This window comes from Oxyura jamaicensis, unplaced genomic scaffold (genome assembly GCF_011077185.1).
Source record: "Oxyura jamaicensis isolate SHBP4307 breed ruddy duck unplaced genomic scaffold, BPBGC_Ojam_1.0 oxyUn_random_OJ71775, whole genome shotgun sequence".
In the NCBI taxonomy this organism is placed as follows: domain Eukaryota; kingdom Metazoa; phylum Chordata; class Aves; order Anseriformes; family Anatidae; genus Oxyura; species Oxyura jamaicensis.
In genome coordinates this window covers 236,386-249,846 of record NW_023310688.1, presented here as the reverse complement: position 1 = coordinate 249,846, position 13,461 = coordinate 236,386, and the positions used below count along the sequence as shown (strand labels likewise).

The 13,461-nt window shown below is 46.8% G+C and overlaps 1 pseudogene; it reads left to right on the top strand.

The window, feature by feature from the left end:
* The window catches only part of LOC118159714, an 85,776-nt pseudogene that overhangs the window by 3,821 nt on the left and 68,494 nt on the right, over positions 1-13,461 (top strand).

Genomic DNA, 13,461 nt, shown 5'->3' with positions numbered 1-13,461 from the left:
GGAACACCACAGAACAGGTTGGGAAAGGCACTTTACATAATGAATCACCTAGCATTACCCTTTCCTCACAAAGAGGTACCACCCATAGTAAAACATTACAAAAGTATGAATTCCGCACTGTCGCGGGTGCCACAATCAGAGCAGGCCTTAGTGATGGTAAACAATTTAAATGCAGGTCTTTGGGAGGGACCCCCCCAGCCTCTAATAACTTGGGGTCGAGGGTATGCTTGTGTCTCCACAGGTCATGGACCGAGATGGGTACCAGCAAGGGGGTAAGGCCATGGTTGGCCTCCTCCTCACAATCACCGCTGTCAGCGGTTATTGCCAGCCCTGGGTTTCCATCCAACCATGCCACAACATCGGGGTCACCCTCACCAACATGACAGGACAAGAAGCGATGTGCCTGTCCCTGGCTAGTGCTAATGACCTGTTTACAACATGTCTGATGGGGATCCTGGCAGATAATAAAGATTGGACTGTCTACTTCCTATGAGTGCCCCTAGAGCCACAGGAATTAGGTATCCTGGGAAGTATAACAGCCACATCATGTGTAAGGTTCAATTACATGGGCAAAAACCAAACCATGAAACAAATTGTCAATGTCACACTCACTCCTTATTGCAATGCATCTCTTTGGTGTAATTATACAAAACTATAATAGCATCATTCCCTGTGCCAGGAGCAGCTCTGCTCGGCTGCGGGATCGACTGTGGAACGGACGCCCCTAGGTGCACCCCGAGCATTTTCCTCGGAGGGGTCTCCACTCTCAGCCGCTCACCACGGGAGTAGACAAGGACCTCCTGAAGCCGCGGACAAATTATTTTAAGTGATATTTTCTTGTGGTATGAATGAAAAGTGCAAGAGGCCTCTTTGTGTGAGTGTGTGATTGTGCTGCGTGAGTGAGAAGTAGCATCACTGTGAGGCACCATCCCTAGTGCTTAGTGGCTTGTTGATTGGTGTAGATTCTAGTAGGCACGCTACTTTACAGTCATAATTTGTATGTGATTTTCACCCTGTTGCTTATTGTAATGTTTGCAGGGCTTGATAGAAAAATATATAGAAAGCATTTGGTTGGTTGTAAATGAAAAGGGGGAGTTGTGGGAAAGGAATTCGCAGGTGGCTTTGCGCTGTTTCCCACGTCCTTGAATTAGAGATAATGAGGAAACAAGCTAGAGACAAGTGCATGGAGAAGCTAGACCAATGATAAGTTGTTATTGGCGCATGCTGTAGTTAGTTGCCTATATATACTCTGTTAGAACTTGCAATAAAGGAGGACGATTATACTCGCATCGAGGTTGCATCGTTACTCGGGACCATTTCCTTTTCCGACAGTTTTGTGCCTTCCTTCCTTCAGTGCCCTGTGTCTGGAAGGTCTCTTCTTGTTCATTCACATCCCAGTGATGATATCCACGTGTCAGTCTGCCTTGGTTGCCATGGAACCAGTCCATATTTTCCTTGTAGAGAATTGCAGTGTTCAGGGCCATTGAAGAAAATTGCTAGTTATCTACTCGGGAAAAATGAGGAACAGTTTGTTCTCAAATTTGGCATTTGGCTGCTTCTGGAAGAAGGCAGGAGGTTGTGAATATGAATTACCATGTGAAAACAGCATAGCACGGGAATTAAGGTTCCAGGAGCCCTCTGTATAACCCAGGCAGTAGACTGTGGGATTTAGTAGGATTGTAAGATTTGCAGTATGATGCCACTTTTAGTTTGGCATTATCCTCCTGTGGCAAATATCCTACAGTGAAAGCAGAAACAGTAGAGCATGAAGTTGAAAGGGGCCCATTGTACCTGTCTTGTAAACCTACAGATATAATATTTGCTACTGGTGCACTTTAATAGACGTGCTGACATGAAAATAAGTAATGTAAGTTATTGGTTACAGGCACTTTACACTGTGTTCTTAAAACCAGCTTTAGTATTTTTTCTCTTATCGAACAAAGGTATGTGAGAAAACAATAATTTTCTTCAGACAGGACCTTCTGTGAAGCTATTTTATTCGCAATTGCAATGGCAGGCGTCATGCAAGCAGGAGCGCACAGTAAAAGTTTATCATAACCTTATTTTCCCTATTACCTGACACCCTGTTTCCTCATTGGCTGAGTGCTACAGGTTCACAACCTACTTGATGCACTTCTATACCATATATGTACCATATATGTACAATTTGATTTGATCAACCGTTAATTTCTTTTTCCCTTTTTTTCCCTTCTTCTTTTGTGACTAGCTTTTACAGTTTGAGGAAATAGGAGAAAACAGAGAAACAGCCCGATACATGCAGTCAACTTATGCCAACATGGATTTGTGAGGGAAGACGTGCTTGAACAATACATGTGGGTGTTTGCCTAGCTGCATCTTTCATCTTGTCTATGAAGCTTTGGATAGTCACTTTTAAGTGTTGCTACATCAGTGGAAGGGGTTGGAAAGATGGAAATAGCTGTCTCCAGAGACTAGCCAACAGTGGTCAGAGGGGCTGAAGTAAAGTAGTAAGAGGATGGACATGTTTTCATGTAGGTCAGTGCAGTCTGCCTATTTCATGATCCCTCTGCTTACATTTGGGGATAGCAGTGTCCTGCTTTGCCTCATGAGTGGCAGCAGGTGACCTGAACCTCCTTGCCCATATCAGCTACCTTGTAGACTGATGTCTTGCCTGCTGAGCAGGAATAGCACAAACTATTTCACAGCTCGCTCTGTTCCACTGTGGAATTGGTTTACATGAAAGTGTATGTAGTCAATGTCATTAATCCCTCATCACTGGTTAAAGCTACCAATCAGGGCCTCTCCTCTGAAGAAATTCCCTTTAACCAGCAGGTGCTTTCCCTGTGACTCTCACAGATGGGGCATGACAGTGCTACCCCTGAGAGCTACTGGCTGGTGGAAGAGCTCACCATTGTTGTACCCACCAAAGGTGTCATGTACAACTTTGTCTGTAAGTGCTGGCTGGCCCGAGACAAAGGTGATGGTCTCACCTCCCGAATCCTCAACATCTTGGATGCGGACTGTGTTAACATTGGTCTCAAGGTAAGCTCTAGGTTCATCTTGTGTCTGCAGCAGTTGCATGGCCCTGTGCTGATGTAGGTCATGTGTAAGCAGTTCTCATGCTTTGGTTTCTGCTTGTGGTTTGAGTCTTTTATTTACAGAGGAAGATATTTTAATCTTTGCATAGTGTGGCTACACATCAGCTCTTCTAATCTGGGATTGGGAAACCTTAATTCAGTTAGAAAATAATAAGAAGAAGAAGCTGTTGAAACATGGAGACATTTGTAAATTTGATCTTTAAAATGAATAGCAGATTAAAGTTGAACAAACAGTGGAAAAAATATATAGTCTTTCAATCTAGATATAAGAAATCTGATATACTGTGTGCTATGCTATATTTCAACAAAGTACAAATTGGAAAGCTGAGCTATGCTGAATTTGGAGGTGAGATTTGTAATAGAAATACCAGTCTAGATGAATGGGACAATAATACTGTTTAATACCTGTATGGAAATTTTAAATCTCTATAGTTGTGTTTCTGTTTGCAGTGAGGTTATACTTTCAAAGGACATTAATTTTTCTTTACGCTGCTCTTGATCCCCAAGCTAAATATATTCTCATGAAATATTTTGTTCCGCCCACACACAAAAGCTTGCTAACATTTTTAACATCTCTGGGGGATTCAACAACTCAGCACAGGTTTCAGTGGTAAAATTTCCTGAAGAGTAGAAATAAACTCCTTCAGACTGAATACCAAGGTTAAAAGCTAATGGCTTAAAAACTTCCCATTGGTTGTTTAACCTCCTGGATAAGGTTTGAAAACCCAATCAATGATTTGATGGCTTGCCTCTAGATTGAGATAGATGTTAATGAGGACTTATATTCAGTCTTCCTTTAAAAGCCCACTCCTGAATATTTATTTTCATAAGCATGCCACAAATAGATATATCTAACATTTTTTTCTGTGATGTTGGGCCAAAAACTCATTGAAAGGTTTGAAGGAAATCAGGGGAGATGTTTAAATCATGAAATCAAAAGTGCACATTTGACTTTGTGATCAGTCTCCTAGTTGAGGGAATTTGGGACTGTTCCCTCATAAAAAGGTGTAGTGTAGTTAGAAACGGAGTTGCTTGGGCATAGGTTGGGCATCGGTCAGCGGGTGGTGAGCAATTGCATTGTGCATCACTTGTTTTGTACATATTATTATTATTATTTTTCTGTCCTAATAAACTGTCTCTATCTCAACCCACAGGCTTCAGTTTTTCTCGTTTCTCTCCTCCATCCCAGAGAGGGAGGGGGGAGGGTGAGCGAATGGCTGTGTGGTGTTCAGCTGCCGGCCAGGTTAAACCACAACAGTCCTTTTGGCACCCAATGTAGGGCTCGAAGGGTTGAGATAACGACAGATCTGACTAGAGTGTATTAAAACAAAATTCTGATAAACATTTCATCAGTTTAATATTTACTAATCACAATGCCGATTTTTGTGATCTCAAGTCTGCTGTGCCTGTTTTCTGAAATGAGTTATATAGCACATTACTTACTGTATGTGTTCCCTGTCGTGTTGCTTATCACTCACTGCTGGGAGTTGGTACAAGGTTATTATTTTGCTGTACTGTGTAACACTGGCTTACGATATGATAAAATTACCGGCCATGAGACTAACCTGGTATTTGTATTCAGCATTGTCATCAACTCCATACTTTGGGAACCCTACCTCACAAACTATTAATAATTACACTTTTCATGCTTTTTCTTCAGGGAGACAATCTATGGAGGGGTCAGGGGAAAATGTTTTTTCCCATTTGTTCACTCGCCCTTTCTTCTCCTCCAGGCGAGTTATGGTAGCTTTCCAAAACTTCGAATATCCTTGGGATGTTTAGACCAGCATGTTCTCATTGTTATGTCTCCTAAATGCACTTCAGGTTTTGTCTAAGGTTAAACAAATACTTAAGAGTGTCATCCAGAGATCTGTCCTGAGGCAGGATAGTTATGACTGGCAGGGAGAGTGGGAGGATATGGGCAGGCATCTAGAGCAATGGGCACCTCCAGTGCTTTGGAAATTTACCCCTGAACAATTGAAAAATCCTAAAAAACTGGTGGAGTGCTTGAAAAAGGTGTGCCATCACCCTGGCAGTACCAGACATACAGAAATCACTGCAACATGCTGGGGCTTGGCCTATGCTTACCGAGCTGCACTCAGTGCCAGTATAACCCCAGTGACAGACCCGGCGGCCACTTCAACCTCTGAGACAGACCCAGCAGCCACTCCAAGCCCTAAAACAGGCCCCAAGGCTGAGCCAGGGAAACAAACTGTGTCAGTGGTGGTTGCACCTGTAACCAAAGTGAAAAAATGGTAGAGAGTCAGGTCATTTAGAACGCAGAGAGTCTTCTGCTAGGTCTAGGTGTAGAGAAGACGAGGCCGGGCCATCAGAGCAGCAGGAGGATGAAGATGAAGATGTCACAATAACAGCAGTATCTAGCCAAAACCTATATGAGCGTGAGCTACAAGATTGTTGGAATGGGAGTGACCCAGAGTAACGATGCAACCTCGATGCGAGTATAATCGTCCTCCTTGATTGCATGTTCTAACAGAGTATATATAGACAACTAAATACAGCACACGCCGGCAACAACTTACGATTGGTCTAGCTTCTCTGTGCACGCGGCTCTAGCACTAATATGATTGGTACGACAGTGTTGTTCACGCGGAGTGATGTCGTCTCTCCTCCTACACATAGTTCCGCATATTCTAGTTGTAACATCACTCACGGTCATCAACCCCGGGCCTACATCTTTTTCATGGTCCTTCAAAACCTGGGTTGCTCATTGTAATTAAGTCATGCCCCTTCTCACTTAACCATGACTCCACAATTTCCCCTTCTTGTTTTTGAGCAACCCAACGCTTTCTATAGATTATTTTATCAAGCACTGCAGACATGGCAATAAGCAAGGTACAATAAGCAACAAGGTGAAAATCACATGCAGAATTACGATTGTAAAGTAGTGTGCCTACTAGAATCTACATCAGTCAACAAGCCACTAAGCACTAGGGATGGTGCTTCGCAGCGATGCTGCTTCTCACTCACACAGCACAATCACACACTCACGCAAAGAGGCGTCTTGCACTTTTCATTCATACCACAAGAAAATATCACTTAAAATAATTTGTCCGCGGCTTCAGGAGGTCCTTGTCTACTCCCGTGGTGAGCGGCTGAGAGTGGAGACCCCTCCGAGGAAAATGCTCGGGGTGCACCTAGGGGCGTCCGTTCCACAGTCGATCCCGCAGCCGAGCAGAGCTGCTCCTGGCACAAGGAATGATGCTATTATAGTTTTGTATAATTACACCAAAGAGATGCATTGCAATAAGGAGCGAGTGTGGCATTGACCCCACACTCCCCACCAGACATGTTGTAAACGGGTCGTTAGCACTAGCCAGGGACAGGCACATCGCTTCTTGTCCTGTCATGTTGACGAGGGTGACCCCGATGTTGAGGCATGGTTGGATGGAGACCCAGGGCTGGCAATAACCGATGGCAGCGGCGATTGTGAGGAGGAGGCCAACCATGGCCTTACCCCCTTGTTGGTATCCATCTTGGTCCGTGACCTGTGGAGACACAAGCATACCCTCGACCCCAAGTTATTAGAGGCTGGGGTCCCTCCCAAAGACCTGTATTTAAATTGTTTACCATCACTAAGGCCTGCTCTGATTGTGGCACCCGCGACAGTGCGGAATTCATACTTTTGTAATGTTTTACTATGGGTGGTACCTCTTTGTGAGGAAAGGGTAATGCTAGGTGATTCATTAAGTAAAGTGCCTTTCCCAACCTGTTCTGTGGTGTTTCCTGGGTGTCTCCCCCTTTTTGTTTATTTAGCAGTGTTTTCAAGGTGCAATGTGTGCGCTCAACAATGCCTTGACCCGTGGGGGAATGAGGAATTCCTGTGTTGTGTTAGATACCCCAAGTTTGAAAGAAAGGTTGGAAGGTTTGAAGGGAGGGACTACCATATGCGGGGCTGTTGTTGGGTTTTATTTCCTTTGGGATGCCCAGCGCTGCGAAAGCCACACAGAAGTGAGCCTGGACATGGCAACTAGTTTCACCCATCGCAACTGTCACCCAAATAGCATGAGAGAAAGTATCTACCGATATGTGAACATATTCCAAGGGACCAAATTCTGGAATATGTGTTACGTCGGTCTGCCATAACTGTAAGGACTGTAGACCTATGGTTTACCATTAAAGACAGGGTCAAAACATGTTGTTGACAGTCAGGACATGTTTGGGCGATCAATTTGGCATCAGTGATTGATATAGTGAATTGTTTTGCCAAGACTTTGGCAGATTTTTGGAAAAAGGCATGGGATAACCATGCTTGCTCCAGCACCTTAGGCACCAGGGCAGTCAGGGTCATATTAGCTGGTCAGCGTGTGTGTTACCCTCTGCAAAAATACCGGGTAACATGGTGTGGCTCTGCATGTGAATAATACAATACAGGTGCACTCGCTGCTCTACCAAAAATAACAGCTCTTTAAATTTTTGAAACAGGTTTCCTTTGGGATATGTCTCAAATGTGCCCTCTCAATGTGCTGAGCAACACCCCCCCCCCTCCTTTTTTTTTTCTCGAGTAAAAACCATAAGAAGTTATCACAGATTTGGGGTAGGAGGTTTGAAGAAACCAATCTTCCACCAGTATCGGACAATAAATGGCACAGAAACTATAGTAATGCTGATTCATACTGGAGCAAGCAATTTTGAATAGCATATGCCAACACAAATGTGCCTGTACCAGCAGCCCTTTTAGATTGCAGCAATGACTCACTGAAACAAAGTTTGAAGAGAACTGCAGTCATATGCACACCACTTGACACAGCCAGGTAGAAGATTCCTAGAGATACTAATGAAATTTCAACATGGAATGAAACCCCTACAGCACCATATTCTTTGAAAACTATTTTCAGCTACTGGAATTTATTGAGTTTCTCGTATTCACTGCTGAGGTCTGTGGCTGCCTTTTCAGGGGATCCACCCGCATCCTTGACCAAGCTGCCGGCGGCAGCGCCAGCAGAGGGGCTGGCGGGATGAGGGGGGGCCGGCCCGGGTATGGAGGGTGGCGGGGGGGCAGCAGCAGCGGCGGCGGGCGGCGGCGAGCGGTGGCCCGCGGGGCGGCGGGCCCGGGCGCAGCAGTAGACGCATGGCGGGCGCTCAAACCGGAGAAACGAAGCAGCCGGCGCCGAGGCGGGCGGGCGGGAGCATCAGCGGAGCCGAAGGCGGAGGTCGGCACGCCTCTCCTCCCTCGCCTGTGGGCGGTGCAGGACATCTCCCCCTGGGCGTCCTGGGGTGTTGCTTCCGCAAGCGGCTCAGATCTCTGCTTTGACCTGGCCCCGCCAACTTCCGCTTTTTCCGCGCTCGATGGTATGTCCGGCGGGACTTCCTCATATTGCGCGATAGACACGCCCTAGAGATTTTGCCCTCGATGCTTGCACGGAGCTCAGCGATAGTTTTGCACGTAGCCCCGGTCATTCGTTTTACCGCAGGAAGTCCGAAAATGCGCGCAAGATTCCCAGGTTTTCTTTCAGAGTCCCCAGATTTTGTAGGGGCCAGCCCCGGGGTTAGCATTCGAGCACCGGCACAGGCTACTTCCCTTTCCGCCTTCATGGCTTTTAACATCTCTAATACTGTACGCCACACCTTGCGGACAGTTTTCACCTCCTTTTCATTTTTTGAATCCCCCGTTATAGTCCTTTCCCACATGGTATTCCCAAATTCTCGCCATTCCGTAACAGAGAACAGCAAGGAGGTCTCTCTAAAATGTCCCCATCGTTGTCCTAACTTGATCAATTTGATCAGTTTCTTTCCCGTTGTCTCAATACCTCTCTTAGAGAGTATTCCTACGAGCAACGTTGCTGCAGCTTCCACCTCCATGGCTGCGCTTTTCCCTGGGAGGCGAGGTCCGTGTCTGCACTGAATATGCACACAAGCAGCACTCCTCCCAGCCGTTTAGTTTCCCATTCCCCACCTCTTGCTGCTTATGGCAGTCTCGGAGAACTCAGTCGAGCTGGACTATCTGGCGAGTAACCATCCTCTGCTACCAGAATGTTGGAATGGGAGTGACCCGGAGTAACGATGCAACCTCGATGCGAGTATAATCGTCCTCCTTGATTGCATGTTCTAACAGAGTATATATAGACAACTAAATACAGCACACGCCGGCAACAACTTACGATTGATCTAGCTTCTCTGTGCACGTGGCTCTAGCACTAATATGATTGGTACGACAGTGTTGTTCACGCGGAGTGATGTCGTCTCTCCTCCTACACATAGTTCCGCATATTCTAGTTGTAATATCACTCACGGTCATCAACCCTGGGCCTACATCTTTTTTACGGTCCTTCAAAACCTGGGTTGCTCATTGTAATTAAGTCATGCCCCTTCTCACTTAACCATGATTCCACACGAGATGTGCGAAAAGATTTCAGTTGCTGTATAGGTGAGCAGCTTGTCACCTGGCTGTTCCGGTGCTGGGATACCGGAGCCAATTGTGTGGAATTAGAGGGCAAGGAAGCCAGGCGGCTGGGATCCCTTGCTAGAGATGCAGGCATTGACAAAGCAATTGGAGATGGAGCACGATCTCACAGCCTCTGGAGGCGTCTCCTGTACGCTGTAAGGGAAAGGTATCCCTACAAGGAAGAACTTGTATGTCTTCCAGGCAAGTGGACCACTATGGAGAAGGGAATCCAGTACCTGAGGGAATTAGCAGTGCGGGCGGTGATTTATGAGGACCCAGACAATGGACAAACACCCACAGATCCAGATGATGTCCAGTGTACACGACGCATGCGGCAGAAGTTTGTACGGAGTGCACCATCATCATATGCCAGCTCATTGGCAATAATGGCCTGGAAAGCGAATGAGGAACCCACAGTGGATGAAGTGGCTAAATAACTCCGGCAGTATAAAGAAAGTCTCTCCTCTTCCCTACAGGCCTGCGTCTTGGCTGTGGAGAAACTTTCTGAAAGCATCCATCAACTAAAAGATAACTTATCTTCCTCCCCACCTGTACAAACCCATGTCTCAGCTATTAGGGGTAAGCGCCCTTCTGTGCAAGGAAGACGATATGGTGGGTACACACCCCGTGCCACCCTGTGGTTTTACCTACCTGACCATGGAGAGGACATGAGAAAATGGGATGGAAAATCTACCGCGACCCTAAAGGCACGGGTATGTGAGTTGCAAAAGAAAACAATCGGGAAAAAGGGGTTCTCTGAAAAGTTTGCTGCTCCAACTTCCAGCAGGCGGTCCTATAAACACGGGAACGAAGATTCTGACGAGGACTAGAGGGGCCCTGCCTCCAGCCAGGGGGAGGAAAGGGACAATCGAGTTTATTGGACTGTGTGGATTCGATGGCCTGGCACGTCAGACGCACAGAAGTATAAGGCTTTAGTAGACACCAGTGCACAATGTACTCTAATGCCATCAAGCTATAAAGGGCTAGAACCCATCAGTATTTATGGAGTGACGGGGGGATCCCAGCAGTTAACTGTATTGGAGGCTGAAGTGAGTCTAACTGGGAATGAGTGGCAAAAGCACCGCATTGTGACTGGCCCGGATGCTCCGTGCATCCTTGGCATAGATTATTTTAGAAGAGGATATTTCAAGGACCCAAAAGTGTTCTGCTGGCCTTTTGGCATAGCTGCCTTAGAGACAGAGGGCATTAAACTGTTGTCTACCTTTCGCGGTCTCTCAGAGGACCCTTTTGTTGTGGGGTTGCTCAGGGTCGAAGAACAAGTGCCAATCGCTACCACAACTGTGCACCGGCGGCAATATCACACCAACCGAGACTCCCTGATTCCCATCCATGAGCTAATTCGTCAACTGGAGAGCCAAGGAGTGAGTAGCAAGACTCATTCACCTTTTAATAGTCCCATATGGCCAGTGTGAAAGTCTAATGGTGAGTGGAGACTAACGGAGGACTATCGTGGCCTGAACGAGGTCACACCACCACTGAGTGCTGCAGTGCCGGACATGCTAGAACTCCAGTACGAACTGGAATCAAAGGCAGCCAAGTGGTATGCCACAATTGATATCGCTAATGCGTTTTTCTCCATCCCTCTAGCAGCAGAGTGCAGGCCACCGCTTGCTTTTACTTGGAGGGGAGTCTTGGAATCGGCTGCCCCAGGGGTGGAAACATAGCCCTACAATTTGCCATGGACTGATCCAGTCTGTGCTGGAGCAGGGGGAAGCTCCTGAACACCTGCAGTACATCGATGACATCATTGTGTGGGGTGACACAGCAGAGGAAGTTTTTGAGAAAGGGAAGAAAATAATCCAAATCCTTCTGAAGGCCGGTTTTGCCATAAAACAAAATAAAGTTAAAGGACCTGCACGAGAGATCCAGTTCTTAGGAATAAAATGGCAGATGGACGTCATCAAATCCCAATGGATGTGATCAACAAAATAACAGCTATGTCTCCACCAACTAGCAAAAAAAACCCACAAACTTTCCTAGGTGTTGTGGGGTTTTGGAGAATGCACATTCCAAATTACAGTCTGATTGTAAACCCGCTCTACCAAGTAACCCTTAAGAAGAATGATTTTGAATGGGGCCCTGAGAAACGACAAGCCTTTGAACAAATTAAGCAGGAAATAGTTCATGCAGTAGCCCTTGGGCCAGTCCGAACAGGACCAGATGTAAAGAATGTGCTCTACACCACAGCCGGGGAGAACGGCCCCACCTGGAGCCTCTGGCAGAAAGAACCTGGGGAAACTCGAGGTCGACTCCTAGGGTTTTGGAGTCGGGGATACAGAGGATCTGAGGCCCACTACACTCCTGGCACCCTGACTGCCAGTACTGGGCTGGATGTTCAAAGGAAGGGTCCCCTCTACACATCATGCAACTGATGCTACATGGAGCAAGTGGGTTGTACTGATTACTCAGCGGGCTCGAGTAGGAAACCCCAGTCGCCCGGGAATCTTGGAAGTGATTATGGACTGGCCAGAAGGCAAATACTTTGGGATGTCACCAGAGGAGGAGGTGGTCCGTGCTGAAGAAGCTCCACTGTACAACAAGCTACCAGAAAATGAGAAGAGATATGCCCTGTTCACTGATGGGTCCTGTTGCATCCTGGGAAAGCATCGGAGATGGAAAGCTGCTGTATGGAGTCCTACACGACAAGTTGCAGAAGCTGCTGAGGGAGAAGGCGAATCGAGTCAATTTGCAGAAGTAAAAGCCATCCAGCTGGCTTTAGATATTGCTGAATGAGAAAAGTGGCCAGTTCTCTACCTGTACACTGATTTGTGGATGGTAGCAAATGCCCTGTGGGGGTGGTTACAGCAATGGAAACAGAACAACTGGCAGCACAGGGGCAAACCCATCTGGGCTGCTGCGTTGTGGCAAGTTATTGCTGCCTGGCTAGAGAACCTGGTTGTAAAGGTACGCCATGTAGATGCTCATGTGCCCAAGAATCGGGCTACTGAAGAACATCAAAACAACCAGCAGGTGGATCAGGCTGCTAAGATTGAAGTGGCTCAGGTGGACTTGGACTGGCAACATGAGGGTGAATTATTTATAGCCCGATGGGCCCATGACACCTCGGGCCATCAAGGTAGGGATGCAACATTCAGATGGGCTCGTGATCGAGGGGTGGACCTGACCATGGACACTATAGCACAGGTGATTCATGATTATGAAACGTGCTGCAATCAAGGAAGCCAAACGGTCAAAGCCTCTTTGGTATGGAGGACGATGGCTGAAATATAAATATAGAGATGCCTGGCAGATTGATTGCATCACACTCCCTCAAACCTGCAACGGCAAGCGCTACGTACTTACAATGGTGGAAGCGACCACCGGATGGCTGGAAACATATCCTGTGCCCCAGGCCACCGCCCGGAACACTATCCTGGGCCTTGAAAAGCAAGTCCTTTGGCGACATGGCACCCCAGAAAGAATTGAGTCAGACAATGGGACTCATTTCCGAAACAACCTTATAGACACTTGGGCCAAAGAACATGGTATTGAGTGGGTGTATCACATCCCCTATCACGCACCAGCCTCCGGTAAAGTTGAGCGATACAACAGACTGTTAAAGACTACACTGAAAACAATGGGTGCTGGGACTTGGAAAACTGGGATACACATTTGGCAAAGGCCACCTGGTTAATCAATACTAGGGGATCTGCTAACTGAGCTGGACCCGCCCAGTCAAACCTGTTACGTACTGTAGAAGGGGATAAAGTTCCTGTAGTGCATGTAAGAAACATGCTGGGAAAGACAGTCTGGGCTACTCCTGCCTCAGGAAAAGGCAAACCCATTCGTGGAATTGCTTTTGCTCAAGGACCTGGATGCGCTTGGTGGGTAATGCAAAAGAATGGGGAGGTCCGGTGTGTACCTCAAGGGGATTTAATACTGGGTGAAAGAAGCCCATGAGTTGGATTGTATTATCACAGAATCACAGAATCACAGAATTTCTAGGTTGGAAGAGACCTC